This window comes from Molothrus aeneus, chromosome 9 (genome assembly GCF_037042795.1).
Source record: "Molothrus aeneus isolate 106 chromosome 9, BPBGC_Maene_1.0, whole genome shotgun sequence".
NCBI classification, from domain to species: domain Eukaryota; kingdom Metazoa; phylum Chordata; class Aves; order Passeriformes; family Icteridae; genus Molothrus; species Molothrus aeneus.
Genome location: NC_089654.1, coordinates 9,816,740 through 9,832,513, shown reverse-complemented (window position 1 = coordinate 9,832,513; position 15,774 = coordinate 9,816,740). Strand labels below are relative to the sequence as shown.

The 15,774-nt window shown below is 47.0% G+C and overlaps 1 protein-coding gene across 1 annotated transcript in view; it reads right to left on the bottom strand.

Moving 5' to 3' along the window:
* ZSWIM5 (zinc finger SWIM-type containing 5) overlaps positions 1 to 15,774 on the bottom strand; it is a 95,307-nt gene that overhangs the window by 30,121 nt on the left and 49,412 nt on the right. The gene's annotated exons all lie outside the window — the stretch shown is intronic.

The window sequence follows — 15,774 nt, the reverse complement described above, 5'->3', positions numbered from 1 at the left end:
CTTTTCTTTGATGAGGCAGACAAAAAAATCCACAAACTAAATGCAAAGCAATTTCAGCTTTGGTCTCTCAACCAGGTAGAGTGCTCCAGGGCATGGTCACAGCTCTGAGCTCTTCCACACAGTGGAAACAAAGAGCAGGGACAGGAGCTATGCACAATCCAAACCACAGCTGGGGGAAAACCATTCACTGAGTTCCACAAATCGTTCACACCAATGTTACAGTGCTCCTGACAGTTCTCACCATGCAGAAAGGGGGAGCAGTGCCTTCAGGCATAAAGTGTGAAAAAAAGCCCCCAGAAGTACCAAACACAGGTGAGGAACATGAAATGCGCTCAGAAAGTCCCATGGGTCAAAAGAAACGTGGATGTACCAAGCAAGTGAGGGACTAAGTCAGTGAGGTAAGACTGACTGATGGATGCCTATCAGTCTCACTTTCAATGGGAGCCTCAGGGGGTCCTTCTCATGATCCAGTTGCTGAGTGGGTTCAACACCAACACTCGGCACTTGCTCAGCCACCTAGAAAAGGGATATCTTTGTTTCTCACACTCATCTGCCTTGTTCCTCCAAGAGAGTGAGGGTGCACCAGGAGGTTAATTAACACAGCCAGGGCAATCTGGTGCCCCCATGTCAGAACATGGTGTGGGACCTGGCACCTCACAGTGCCCATCCCAGCCATCCTCCCTGAGGAAGATGCTCACTTTTCTCCGTGCCACTGCAACCTTATTAAGCCTGTGTATGTACAGGTCCCTGCAGAGCCTGCCATCCCCTCGGAGAAGGCAGCAGACAGCTGAGAGCCCTACAATTAGCGACAGAAAAGGAGAAGGGGTGGGGGGGTGAAGATTAAAATACATTAACTGCATCAAACCCTTGTGCGTTTGCCAGCTCTTACAAAGGCTTTCGGAGACAAATTCTACCAGAGGTTTTTAATAAATGGCATCAAAACCAGCTATTCACTGCCAGTCTCTTTAAAGCCACGCCAAAAACCACATTCAAATCTGATTAAGCGTCAAGGAGGTCTGCTTTTACTTTAGTGCCGGGGCGGGGGAAAAGCAGACCTGTTCTGCTGCCATCACCCAAAAGCCACCCCATGTGGCCAGCAGAGCAGGAGGGGAGGGATGCACAGCCCCGCGCTTCCCTCCCTGCTCACAGGCTGCTGGAGCAGGAGCAGCGTGGCTGTGGAGGTGCTGGGCTCGGCGCCGCGGGAGCAGCACGGCCAGGGGCTGACGAGCCTCCCCCTCCACACAAGCCCTTCCCCTGGCAGTCAAACTATATAAATCCAGAGGATAAACTCCAAAGTGTTTATGTTTTACCACTTCTCTGGTTTGCAATGCTTGGCAGGAGGCTCCGACTCACTGCCAGTTTCTCCCTAGTTTACTTTTTGAACAAGTTAAAGGGACTGGAAACCGCGTTCCTGAGCAAGTATGTACGTATAGACTCATATGTATGCCTGCACACACATATATAAAACACTCTAGGACAAATTACTGGCCATAAACACTGCCTTGAAATGCTTACTTTAACACGATTGTGGGCCAGACCCCACTTGGGGCTAACTGGTATAAGACTGGAAAAACTCATTTAACCAAATTATCTGTTTCAGACAGGTATAAGTCTGAAAAAATATCAACTGTGGTCTGATCTGGCCTCTCATGACAGAATATTTGTCCAGATATTCCTCAGGATATTCTCAGGCATCCCAAAAGCTGTGGGATCTGCTCCCATCTGCTCCAAGGGCTGCTCTTCACAATTCAGATCTGGTCTGCACATTGAACAGGACCATTCATTATGTCAACGACTGCCAAGTTCATCTGGCACTTGAGCCCCAAGTCAAGTGTTGGTTTAGATTTTAGCTGTGGTGACAGCAGGTCTGTAGGATAAACTAGGAACTCTACAAAACATTTATCAAAAGTTGAGTCAGAAATTAAACATGGAGGGGTGGAAGAGAGATGAGCTGGCAGGAACACAGGTATTATTTGTGAATATTTACTTTAATGTGAGGTCAGACTGCAGCTACCACATTGCAGCCAAGTCTGCACCCCAGTGCCATGGCTGCTGAGCACAGGAGCTCAGCAGTGATGGGTATCACAGTCCCAGAGAAGAGTGGTGGCTAAAAGGTAGTTTTTGGTGTGGTTACTTCATCATCCATCGAAGCACACACTCCTGCTCCACACAGAACACTGATGCTATCACCAAAAAGCTATAGGTAGCCCTGGAAAAGTACAGCTCTCACTGTACCCTCCTCTCTGTTCATCTTGCATCCTGGAAGAAAGAAGCATCCTAGGAGCTGTGATATCAGCACTTCAATAGAGAGAAACACAGCCCTGATCACTGACATAAGGTCTGGATAGCAAAGACATACTCTCCTCTGTGTCCCCCCGTACATTCAATTTAAGACATTCCTACAGCCCAGTGCTTATCTAGGACTTCATCTTCTGTTCTTAACATAAGCTAAATTAGTGTTTGATTTGCTGCCAGCAAAGTTACAGTGCCAAGGCTTGAAAACCATGGAAAATAAATAATTAAATACCATCTTTGTAACTACAGACTCATTACACCCCTCCGGAGTCTAGCTTTGTCCCAAGATCTTCACCTTTTCCCTGCCCCAGAACACCCTCTCCTACTTTTACCACAGAAGCTTCCCAGTGGATGTCTCTTTGATCGAGCTTGTAAAAGGAGCTGACTGTTCATAACTGCCCCAGAAAAAGCACAGAAAGGTGCCATGAATGTTCACGGGCACACAGGGCATGATGAGCTCATCTCTTTCTAATCCCAGCCACCCAACCCATCAAATGGGGACAAAACTGGAGGAAGAACTTTCCTTGTTTTACTGCCACAGGACATTGCACCTCTGATTTAAATTAAAACAGATCCTAGAATTGTTTTCCAGGAGTTTGTGAGTTCCACATTGGTGGGACTTACAAACTTGTCATCTGGGCAGCACTCTCCTCTTCGGAGCTGATAAACCCTGCAGGCTGGGAGGAGGATGGCTCCACAAAACATGAAATAAAAATTCCTGGGCTCTCAAACAGCTACAAAGGATCAAGCCTTTAGCAGGGATCCCAATGCAGGAGACTTTGCTATTGGGACAACAGTATTAACACCTCAACAGAAGCATCTTTAACCAAGATGGTGAATTCTTTGATTTCTAAACCTACTTGACCAAAAGAAGTCGTGCAAACTCTTCCAGTACTGCAAGACCAGAAAGCCTTTCAACAGGACATCTTTAACTCAGATATCCTCGTACCAACCATCAGGAGAAACCACTAGCCTGTCCTGCAGCTCCAACCTATCATGAGGCCATCTGCAAAGACCCCTTGCTTTGTGTCCTTCAGCAACTCACTGAAGATAAAGCAAACATTTAGGCTGGTAATATTGAAATACCTGGAGTCTGGAGACAGGGAGATGCCCAGATGGAAATTTAAACCCCAAAAGCAAGCAAAACCCAGGCATAGCCCCTTCCCTTCTCATAACTGTGGCACCAACACTTGAAAGAGAGAGGAGGACTCCTCCACACCTACCACACTAGCTGGGAACCCGAGTGCTCAGCTCTGCTCCCTCTGGCAGTTGCTGCTCACAGCCATCCCTCAGATTTCACACTGCAGCCCAGACTGAAGTCACAGTTGTCATTTGCTAAGTTGTGCCATTCGGAAAAAATGAGCTCTTCCTTCCCAGGCGTGGAAGTCGCTTGTCTTTCCCGGAGTGTTGGCACAGTCCTGCAGGGGTGGAAAGCACCACAGAGCTGCAGCCACCTGCAGGACCTAACCCTGAGGATGCTGGACTGGCACTGCTGTGTGAGAGGATGATGGTCAGTAACACACAGGTAACGTGGGGAACATTTCTTCATGGCACTGTGGTTCTTCTGCCTCCTCACAGGCTTTTCTATGTCTTTGTGATAACCTTGAAGCGGGGCAAGGAACAGCTCAGTAGAGGGAAACGTGCACCACATCCCTGCCCTGAGCATGGACCACTGGTGGGATGTAGCTAGACCATGTACATAAAGAACTCACAACCACACCTAGCTGTCAAAACCTTAAGTAACCTCCTAGTACCTGAGGCTGATATTTTGGGCAGCCTCTGTTAGGAGCCACGTGATGGAAAGTCCATCCACGCAGCTTCCTGAAGGCACCAGCCACATCCCCTTGCATCACAGCCAGAGAGGGGTGGCTGTGGCTGACAGCAGCTTGGCTGCTCACTGCTCTTGTACTCTGTGCTCAGCTCCCAGGATTCTCCACCTCTAGCCAGACTAACCCCACTCCAAATCTGTGTTTGGGGAGCTCTGTCTTCAGGCAGGCAGGAGCTCTGTGAAACCAAATGGAAAAGAATAGATGGATATTTATGGGGCTCAGCAGATGTACATGAGGTAAACTGAAATTCTCAGTGCAAGTTGTATACACTAGGTTAACGTGACCCAAATATGTTTTTTTAAAATTTCCAAACCACAGCGGAAAGTTATTTTAAACTAAAGTGATTCCAAGCTCTTTAGTGATTAAACGGACTGCAGCTCCAGCTCCTAGTGGAAAAACCATTTGTTTTTCCAGTGTGTGAAAGCCATAACTAGCAATGAATAATAATTGCCGCACCCGAGTGTTATTTATAAGCCATTCTCAGTCACATTTCCATGCCTCGAAACAGCAGCTTTCTAAACATGAACTCAAAATCGGTCAATATTTGTAATGTAGACAACACCCACGGGAGGAAGGTGTCGGTGTGCTCGGGCGGTGGGAAGCGGAGGTGAGTAAAATCTCCCGAAGCTTTCCAGCTTCTAGATCAATTCCTCCAGCCGGCTGATGCTGACAATTGCTCAGTCCCTGACCTTGCAGTTGGAAAGGAGATGGGCTCATGAACTCATTTGCACATGACAATGCTCCAGCAAAGTGAATCATCTGCCTCCGATAGTAACGAGAGTACGGCGTGCCCCAGCCCTCCCGGGCTCCATTCAACCAGCACAGGGCTGGCCTTTTGTGCTGCCAGTGCAAGAAAGACTCTGCTGAAGATGTGTGCAATTAAACCCACTTTTCTTGTTGCTCTTTTGATTCAGCAGCTCAATGAGAGGCACCCTAGGCAGGTGTTGTCACACACAGATAAAATGTGCCTTTTCAGAGCACTGGCAGACAGAAAGAAAGAGGGTAAGGCTGAATCAATTGCCATTTCTCCCTTGCAAAATAGGGAATCCAGGCTTCCAGCGAGTCAATGAGCAGAGCTGCTATGAGTTTCCATCCTCCCTCCTCTCCAAAGCTATTCTGTTTTGTGACCGCAGGCAAAGGTGCTGCTGTTGAGACAGACTTTGGCAGGGATGAAGGAGGCAGGCGATGGCTGGTCAGGAGGATGCCGCCCCAGCAGCACAGAGCCTCGCTTCTGCTGCTAAAAGATTTCCCCCTGCAGCCCTGCTCCCTGTCCCTACCATGCTCCTGTCCTTGCCCAGTCATTATCATCCTGGAAAAGCACCTCCACTTTCAAAGAGCTAACAAAGACCATTAATATCACCCCAGGAAGGAGCCATGTCCACAGCTGAGCTGCCGCAGGAGGAGCCGAAACAAAGGGATATGGATGAGTTGGAGCGTATGCACCATGCCTGCAAGGGTCCCCACACATACCTACGGCCTCAGGCACCAACTACGACAGGTTTGGGAGAAATACTCTTCTACCACCTCTCCAGGCAGGCCAGGGAAGAAGCAAGAGCTGCAGCTGTAAACAGAGGAGATGGAATGGGGCTGTTTGTGCTGGAGGGAGCTGTAAGCTCCTCTGAGCAGCTGAGTAAGCTGGAGGGACGCTCTCTCTGCCATCTGCTCTGATCCCACAACACCTCCTGCAAATGAAGAGTCAATCCGCTGGTTTCTATCCCTGTTAACCTCTAATCAGCCAAGAGGACCGGCCTCTGCCTTGCTCTTTATCCGAGCCAGCTAATGCGTGAAGCACACCGCGCTTCCCATCTGCTCCAGCATTACTAGAGTTAAAGGACAAAGCCGTTTCCCTGTCCCGAGCATTCACTTACACAGATGCCCTTGTATTAACTCAATTTCTCAGTGATTTCCATTATTACCCTTACAAGATTTCTGGTGTTTGTTTATCTAGGAGCCTGAAATGGAGGTTTTTCCCCTCCCCCTACCCAGCTCAGGGGCTTGGCTGGCCCAAGGCCATGCTCCAGACAACCAGTCCTAATCTGTGATTTTACCCAAAAGTATTACAAAATGTTCTCCATTTTCTCCCCAGCCTGGAGTGCTCTTTGTTGCCCATACAATTCTTAAGAACCAGGTTTTTTGGGTCTTTGTTGCCAGCCCAAAGCCAAGACCATGCTTTCCAGCATCACCTTCCACAATCTTCCAACACCTGTCCGCTAACGGGTTTTTAATCTACCCAGATGTACAACCCTTGCTCTGAAGACACACAGTTTGGGCAAAAAAGAAAAAATACAACCAGTTTTAAAGCTTGGACTGATTTCCTCTGCTAAGGTGTAGCCTTGCAAGCTGAATTCCTCTGCTAGCAGATCAGATCCACTCAATCTAAATGATGGTTCTGAAGCAACAGAAAGAGCTTGAAGAGAGGATGACTTCACTGCATCTTGGTTAACATATGATGCAATAACTAGTGGCAAACTGCTGTCAAGTCTCTGTTCTTTACTGCTACAGTGTAACTAACTTATAGGCATCTTGAATATAAAGACCTTTCTTACAAAAACCAGAAATGTGAGAAAGGTGAAGATACGCAGTACATTTTTAAGCAGAAGCAGTGAATGCAGCATCCTTACAGTCAAGGGAGAAAAAGCAACGCATTTTTGTGACCATCCTCAAAGCATCCAGCCCTCTCCTCTTCTCCCTGTGCTTACAAGTGGCTATATCCAAACAAGGAGCAACATGGTTCCTTGTCACAGCTCAGGTGTTTGCTCAACAGATGCAGGGTTGTTTTCAAGCATGAAAGAAAATATCCACAGGGAGGAAATTCACTTTTGCCGCAGCTTCCGGGCTCATGCGTGCCATCAGTTGGAGCTGCCACAAAGCAAACCCAGCCCCGTGCTGTCACCACCTCGGCTGCCTCAAGGAAACTGATAGGAGATGCCAAAACTCACACACGAGACTCAGATGGGGTCATCTCCTGACTTCAATGAAGCCACCCAGATTTTCAACAGCTGAGAAGCTGGCTTCTAGCACATAAAAGGGCTCTAATTAGGAACTGCCTCTTATCCCTTCATGCAAGCATCGCCATGATGGGATCACTGAACTTCATCACAGTCAAAAGCAAAGGGAGCAGTGCTCTTCCCTTCATCGCCTTTTCAATGTGGTGATTCACAGAGCTCTTAGCACCACAAAAACATCATCCCAACCCTTAAAGCAAAGTGCCTCCTATGCCAGAGCCCTTAACCCGTTGCTCCTGGTTTAAGGGCTCCTTCCTCAGGGTCCTCTGCTTGCGCAAGAAGTTGATCCAGAGCCATGGTCATCCTTTTCTCTCGAGGTATCTGCTCGCCTTGCTGACCTGCTTTTCTGAGACACAACCTCCCTCCGGAATTGGCCGCTTTTCCAGGACTTAGCCTGAGGCTGGGGAGCAGCTTTGGATTTTGTCTCCAAACATGCAAAGATAAATTGCATTCAATGCATATTTTACCATTTAAAGCTGCCTCGGGAGTGGGCCATCTTCAAATCAAAACACAAATTCAATTTACCAATATTGAAAAACAAAAGCAAAACCAAGCCTGAGAACCTCCTGACTTGTCTTCTTCCCACATTTTGGTCTTGCATAGGGCAGGACTATCTTAATCAGAATCAAACCAGGGCATCACACAGTAATGGAGGGAAGCAGGACACCACCCTGCTCCTCCCTGAGACACCAGACCTTAAAACAGCAGCTCTACAATTTATAGGGAAGTTATTAGTTATGATTTTCCTGGCCCTCAGATGCCTTCCGAGGGAATGAGGCAGCCTAGATTCAATACGAAAATCTGCTCCAAATTCTTCCCCAAAAAGACACTTTTCCCACTAAGAATAGCTCTTTCATTTTAAGAGAGCATAAAGTCTGACTTTCTAAGCCACTGGCAGTGTTGTTAAATGAACACTGTATTTACAAAGCATTTCAACAGCATTTCTGGTAATGGTCTCAGTAACAAATTTGTTGAAAAGGTCAATTAACTTCCTTCCGAGAACCTCACTTCTAAGCACAGAAAATGGCTTTGCATTAAAACTGCCTCCCCAAAGTGGAAAAAACTCTAAGGTGACACCATTTTGCCATTTCCACCCTCAGCTCCCCATTCAGCAGCTGAGCACAGACCCCAGGAGAAGGCACCAGAATGACTCCCCTCTCCTGCTGACTTTTACAGCCCTTATTTAGAATAAACCCACCTTTTTTTTTTCTTTTTACATATATTTTTATATATATAAAATTTCACTAAGGAGACTACAGACACACACTTTATATTGCAGAAATATTATTATATTAAACAGCTTAGCTCACTTCAGTAACTTCAAAAAACCTTTGCCATTTCCTCCCCTCTGTGGCCCCCAAACCAATAAAGCTTAAATTCTGGAGCTTATTTGGGCTGCTCCATATAGGGAAATTATCTGCTCATTGCAGAATAAATTATTCAGCAATTGCTATTCCAGATCAGCCTCCTCTGTTGACATTTTATTCCAGAATAATTTTTGGAAACTTGGTGAGTAGATTTCTGAAGAAAGGGACCTCAATTCCAGGACAGGGAGTTATCCTAATATGTGCTGGCACACCAGTGGCTGGGCTGGTCACCATCCCATGGTGAGAGCCTTGACCAGAGCCATCCCAGAAGAGGAGGTGAGAGGTGGTATCAAGTTTGGGAAGACTGACTGCTGTATTTCAACATCCAGCAAAAAGTGAGGTGAAGGAAAGGCACAGACCTTGATTTTATGTGGAAATAAATGTTTTTTCCACCTTTCTTTCAATTCGTAAATTGCAAAGGGAGAGGAACCACCCAGCAAGAGGCTGGAGGACTTTGCATCACAAGGTGTAACATCAGGAGGGTGGCGCAGCTTTTATCCATCATGCAAGTAAAGTGTTGAGGGTATTTGAGAAGCACCAATTCTGACAGAGGAGAGCCCTGCAGAGCTCCACATCTACATGTGCTGTGGTAGTTTCCAAGCCCAACTCAACCTGCTGGTGGATGTTCTGTGCCTCTTCCACATGGCCCAGGGCCTTTTCTGGGTATTCTCCAGTTCTACCAAATTATGCATCACATCCAACACTACTCAGAGTCAGCGCCATGGAGCCCAGAGGCCGTGCCTGAGCAGCCAGACTCATTGCCATTTCCTGGGCACAACCATTTCCACAACTCCCAGAAACAGCTCCCTGGTACAAACACCACCACGCACAAACCTCAACACACTTCAGAGGGCAACAGCAAAGCAGTGTGCTCATGCGCTGTAAGGAAAATCAAAGAGGGATAAGACCAACCCAAGCGAGGCAACCACATAAAAGCCCTCAGCGGCCAGTATGTCCTCTCTGGTGAGACCCCACAGCGAAGTTCTGGGTCATGGCTGACAAACAGTCAAATTTCCTGATTCTGCAGGACCAAAACCCTCTGAAGAACAGTCAACACGCTTTAAATAACACTTAAAAACCCTTTTGATCACATTAGTCTTTACATGACCTTTCTGAGAAGTCAGGAAGGCAGCGGGAGGTCTGCAGAGCAGAGACTTCCCCAGCAGCCCTCCTTGGTTGAAAGGAATGTGGTTGGGAGACAGATGCCTGACAAAGATGCTCTGCTCTCCTGCATCAGCAGTTTTCACCATCTTTAGCATGCAGGCATTTCAGGAAAAGCAGATTCCCGTGCAGTGATTTTAAGCCCCTCAGTACTACCCTTTCTCCTTCTGGACACACATTGTGCCCAGCATCTCCCAGCCACACATCACCGAGCTCTGCTTTAGCAAGGAGCATGCAACTGGAAAGCTGTCCCGGAAGATCCACCATGCACAGGAAAACATGAGCCCTCCTGCTTTTCAAGTCCAAGATGACTCCACAGCTTCACAGCCTTCAGAAAAACAAAGGGCCACAAAAGCTGATATCCAAGGAAATAGGAGCCATCGCTCTTGCTGGGTTGGGAGCAGTGTACAGGCTGCCTCTGCGAAACTCATGTTTCTCATTAAAAACTTCACAGATTTTTTTTTTTTTCCCTGGAAAAACATTGTTATTCAACCCATAGCCTAGACTGCAGGCTCCTCCGTTTGCTTTTGATGCAGTGCAAACATCTAAAATGACACCATGTAATGACAAGATCTGTCATCAGGATGGATGGGGCTACAGTAGAAAGAAAAACAAAGGAAGGATCCTTTCCTTCTCCCTAGAATTCAACACAATTAAAACAAAAGGAAACCTATATTGTGAAGTTAATGCTAAATACAAAGGATTGAAGGGAAAAGCGTGATTTGAAACATTTAGTGGTGGTTTTCTTCCATTATGTGACATGAGGCCCCTTTGGCAGTGGATGGAGGGTCTCCAGCTCCTCTAAACATAGATCTATTTCAGTAATTAAGTTCTCTTACAAAGAGGGAAAGGGAAAGGGAGAGGGAAAGGGTTGCAATATTTCAGATAACTATCTGTGGGTGAAATTCCACCTCTGCAGCCTCCTGAAGCTCCTGGTTAGCCCCCATCCTCTATGGGATAAGCCAGGCACAGCTCCTGGGTAGCAGACACAGCAGCATAATTTGGAACTGGAAGCAACCAAAAATGCAGTCAGCTCAGCATAATGGGAAAGAAATAAAGTAAAAAGCAAAACCAGATGAGCAACTAGGAACTGATTCCTCTCTTCCCTTTGAAAAGGGAAGCCAGTAATTTGAGAGAAGGTGGTTTTACCCACAATCTCAGCAAAGGGTTTTAGGAGTCACCCTAACAATCACATAACCTAAGTATTACATAGTACTCCCACTTAAGAGATGGGAAAACATGGTGGGGAAATCTTCCCGACCCTTGAAAGCAGGTCCATGGCCCAGAAAAGGAGGAGCAAGTCCCACACTGTGGGTGACATGTCCTGGCTTGGAGTGGTCTCTCTTCTGGGCAGATGGCAGAGTGCACCTGAGGAGCTGCACCCTGCTATTTTTCCTGCTCCAGGCTGAGCAGGAGCAGAGTGCCCCTTCCCCTGTCTGGGAAACCAGGACAGAGGGGTCTGACAGCAAATTCAAGGCCAGGAACAGTGGTTGTGCATGCAAGGAGCCCATGGCTCCACTGCTGTCTCTCCAGGAAGGAAACCTCCAGCCCTACCTTACCCCCAGACATCTTCCTAGGGCTCAACTTGTAATATCTGCAAGGTTTTAAGTAAACTCCCATGTCTGGGCTTTCCAGGAACCACTGCCACTGACTAAATATGATGCTTCACTGCAAAATTAATTGCCCTAATGAGAGTGGTCAGGGCTGATGATGCCCTCACTAAAATGCCACCTGCAAATGTATCTGTGCAGGTGGATTCCATACTGCCCTGATGCTGGATGTTGCTAACCCCACTTCCACAGCTGCTTAGCAACTCCCACAGTTTGCTGCTCTGACTGTGTGTCAGGCATTAAGTACCCTCATACTCAGGTTTTGCAGGTGAGGAACAGACAGGAGATAACACACAAACCATTTTCTCCTACAGGAGGTGCCACCTCAACCTCTGCTGGGCCCTTGAAAGTTCCTCCAGGATGCCAAACTGCAGCACACACCACTGAACAACCACTATCAAACCATTTGCAGTGGAAAAGCCTTGGTCTGTGGAACCACATGATAAGCCTTGTTATCACAGGCACTTCGAGAAGATGCAAGCATGATCTTGAAACCACCAAGGTACAGAAATTAAACTCAGTTTGCTTTCCAAAGCTTGTAACATCTTAAGCAGATACAACTGCTTTTGTCATGGCTTATGGCTTCTGAGTAATTTGAGTTGCTCAGAGAAGTTAACATCAGCCTGATGCACAGCCAGACTCCAGCATCATTCCCACACTCCCACAGGAGGGGTATGCATGACACTTAAGGCAAGGTCACCTCCAAACCAAACTCAGCATCACCTCAGGATGGAGGAAGAAAGGAAGGAAGGAAGCAGCTGTGGGTTTCTGGCATCGCCAGGAGGCTGAGACCTGACTGGCACCACACACCGAATGACAGCTTGCCTGGAGGAGCAGCACTAGGATTGCCCAGTGATACACAGGGAAGATGTGTCTGTCCAGTTGTGCTGGGTTTCAAATTTACCCAGAGCTAAAGGAGATGAGAGCCTTAAAGTTCCCAGCAAGACCAATTCAATTCTCCCTGAGCCCTTGCTCAGAGACCGACTTGCAGAACCTCACACCCATCACTTGTGTGCACAGGGAATGGTCAGCCCTTACAGGCTCCGACACTGATGCACTCGCCTCAACAGCAAACACTCCTTCAACAACACACACGACAAATTAAAATTATTCCAACCCTCAGCAACCTCTCTCTCTGAAGAGCAACTGCCACTACTTATTAATTTGCTTCCTCAAGATAAACAATAAATTTATTCAAGTCTGAAACAGACCAGGAGCATACAAGGCAGCAGAGGGGCAGGGGGTTGCCACTTGTCTTTAAAAAATAAATACTTCTATGCTAGATTACACTTTCCACTTGCTGTTTCCCCCAGGAACCAGTTTCCACTCTGTGCAGGATGGAAACCCCACAGACTTCTATGTTTTGTTGAGGGCTCAATCATTTTTGAGGGGAGGAAGCACCAAATTTTAGACCTAGCAAGTGAAATGGAAATAAAAATAGACATTTTAAAATAAAAGCTAAATGCATCTGAGCGATGAGTGCATCTGTCTACAGGCTGCTCTCGCAGATCATGACCTTGACATCTTGCAGAGGAGGTGCAACCTTTGACAATCAATTCAGTTCCTTGTTTAGAGAAACTGCTCCATTAAACCTAGAGATGAACTCAGCATGGATGGAGAGACCAGCACTTCCCAGGAGAGCTGAAAACAGTCTCACTCCATTCAGTCAACAAGCAGGTGATGGTCGTGGGTGGAACTGGAAGAACAAAACTCTTCAGTACAGTTTCCTACGTCATCTACAGTGAGAAGAAATGGTTGGAAGGATGATGAGGAACAGAGTTCCCTTCATGCTCACAATGTACATTTGCAAAGGCAAAACATCATCTGTGGATTTTCCACCCATGCAACAGCCGCTCCAACAGCCTTGCTTTCATACATCCCCCCTTGTTTCTCCAGTCACAAGGGAGGAATTAAAAATGGCTGTTTCCAGCCCAGTACAAGCTATCAACTGCATCACTACACCAGCACAAAGGAAATTATGTTCACAGTATATGCAGCATTTGTGCAGACAGGAGTACATGGGAGATAAAAGGGAAAGAAAACTCAGAGCAGGTAATCAGGACACCTAAAATACAAGTGGCAGGTCTGCAGTCATGGTCGCCTTCAGTCCTGGTGGTTTGCTAAAAAACAACCTGATTTTTAAGTGATCAGTGCAGAGCAACAGCACTGAGGATGCCCCTGGGGCAGTCGCAATCTTGGGATCTCTAGGATATCGTGAAGCCCTGATTTCCTCAGCCTCCCCCTTAAGGAAGGTGTGAAACCTCACATTAGCTTCCTATCATCTCCAACCACACTACTGTAAGAACCACAGCTTGGAGAGCTCTGTGCTACCAAGAGACACTGCTGGATTCAGGCAATGGGTATGAAGTGTGCTGGGGTGAGACACCCCCAGACCCGTAAGTCTGAGTGAACTAAACTAAAAAAGAATTGAAAACCAAATCCCCTGTGACCATCACAGACTCTGTGAAGTTCAGCCAATCCCAACTGTTGTTCTCTTCTCCTACTGACCCCTGGACCACAGCAGTCATGGGACTGTCCTGGTCACACCTTTGCAATCCTCAAGCCAAATGCTTGGGAAATGCTATTCCAGTTCAACACCCCTGGGAGATGTGATGACTGAAGGGCCATCAGCTGACATCCCCAAGCTGTCCTGCAGCAAGCAGACAGATGAAACAGCGTGGTGGAGGCTGGCACAAGTGACAACGCCAGCGTGGGGCAGTTCAGCCTCCGTCTACTCTCCACCTATCACTGCTCACCCAGCTCCTCCACATCCAGGGTGGGCTACAGATATCACCCAGTATCCAAAGCAGATGCTGGATCCAGCTACCACCACTGAAGATATCAATTAAACTCACCTTGAAATTTTTGGCTTCCTGTATCTGTGTCGACTGGATAGTTAAGCTGACACCTTTGCACATTCTCTTTGTCTGGAGCCAACAGATCAATCTGCCTCAAATACAGGAGATCTCTTCTTAACACTCCAAAGCTAATGAAAAAAATCCCCTCTGGTGAAAGGAAAACACTGGATCAGAGAAGTTTTATTAGCCCTTAACCATGTAAAGTTGGAAGCTAGTCCCGTGTTTAATTCTAATACTCCAACTCTGTTAAACATTAACTGTATAAATAATCAAATACTTCACATGACAGAGTCATACTTCCAATATGGGGCAAATAACCCAGAGGGTAATGAAGGGTGTAGTCTTCTGGTCTGAAGGATTTCCAGCACTCTCCAAAAAGCAGAACAAAGACAGTCCCTTCTGCCTTCAAAGCAAAAGCTTTGATTCACTTGGGGAGACCACATCAAGCTAGAGCAGAGGCATGCAAGTGATCTATCTCATCATTCCCCTCTGCTCCAGAGACACACGTGAAACCACCAGCCACTGTGTGGTCTCAGCCTTCTCAAACAACCTGCATCCACTCCTACAACACCCAACTCTCCCTGGTCCTGCTGGCTGGCAAGCTCTGAGAGTCCTTCTCACCCTTGCTCCGCACCGCTTGGGGAGGTGATGTGGCACCAACCATCCAGCCCACATCAGTCCCAGACTCAGGCCCTTCCACCAAACCCCAACATTGCTTCTTCAATAAGAGTGTTCGCCTGGCAAGCAGGACTTGAAGCAGACAGGGGCTCCAGCTCTCCAAAAGCTTGTGGTCTTCCACCTGGCTCAGAGGGGCCAGAGACCCAACTCCACTGAAAATATCCCTGGTCTCCACTGCTTGTAACATGGATCACAACCACCTGGTGTGCTTGAAATTAAGCTCTCACTTTCCTTGGGCTTTGGTTTCTCTGACTGCAAAGCTGGGATGATGTCCCTTCTGGGGTTCATAGGAGTATTTAAAGGAGAAGGCTAAAGTTCAGTTCCTCAGGAAATGACAGGTGCATTTGCTGTGGAAGAAAAACTCTATGAAGGAAAAAAATGTTTGAAAGAAGTTAAAAATTAAATGCTGCATTAAAAGTATATAAAAGTGATGCTGACCATTCCCCTCATCCAAGGCCAAGCTAAGGTAATTTTTTGAAATATGTAATCATGTGATGCCCAGGACTGCCTCAGTTTAGACTGATGCTCTCACTTTAATGCTGACTGAAAAGCTTCAAGTGATGCTTGACAATCAAAGCATCAAGAGCCAAATGGAGAACGGTCTAACCCACAGCCCTGCCTAAAACTGCACTTTCAGTACTTCTGAGCTGACTTTGGAAAGCCAGTATTGGCTTTGGCAGAACCCAGGAGAGCCACTGTGCATTAATTTTCGCTCTTGCTCTGCAGACAGACATACAAAAGATAAAGACAACAGTGAGGCTTGTTCAGAACAAGGGATCCAGCACCATCTCAGCATAAGTACCTTCTCTTTCAAGTGTTATTCAACCATCCAGATTTTGAAGACAGCCCTTGACTGAAGGCTCTTTACCTACACTGTAAGGTAAAGCATGGACTCACCAAAACCCATGTGATCTTTGTCCACATTGTTAAGTTGAGGTTCAGCACACCACCTGAGCTGTACAAAAAAATCA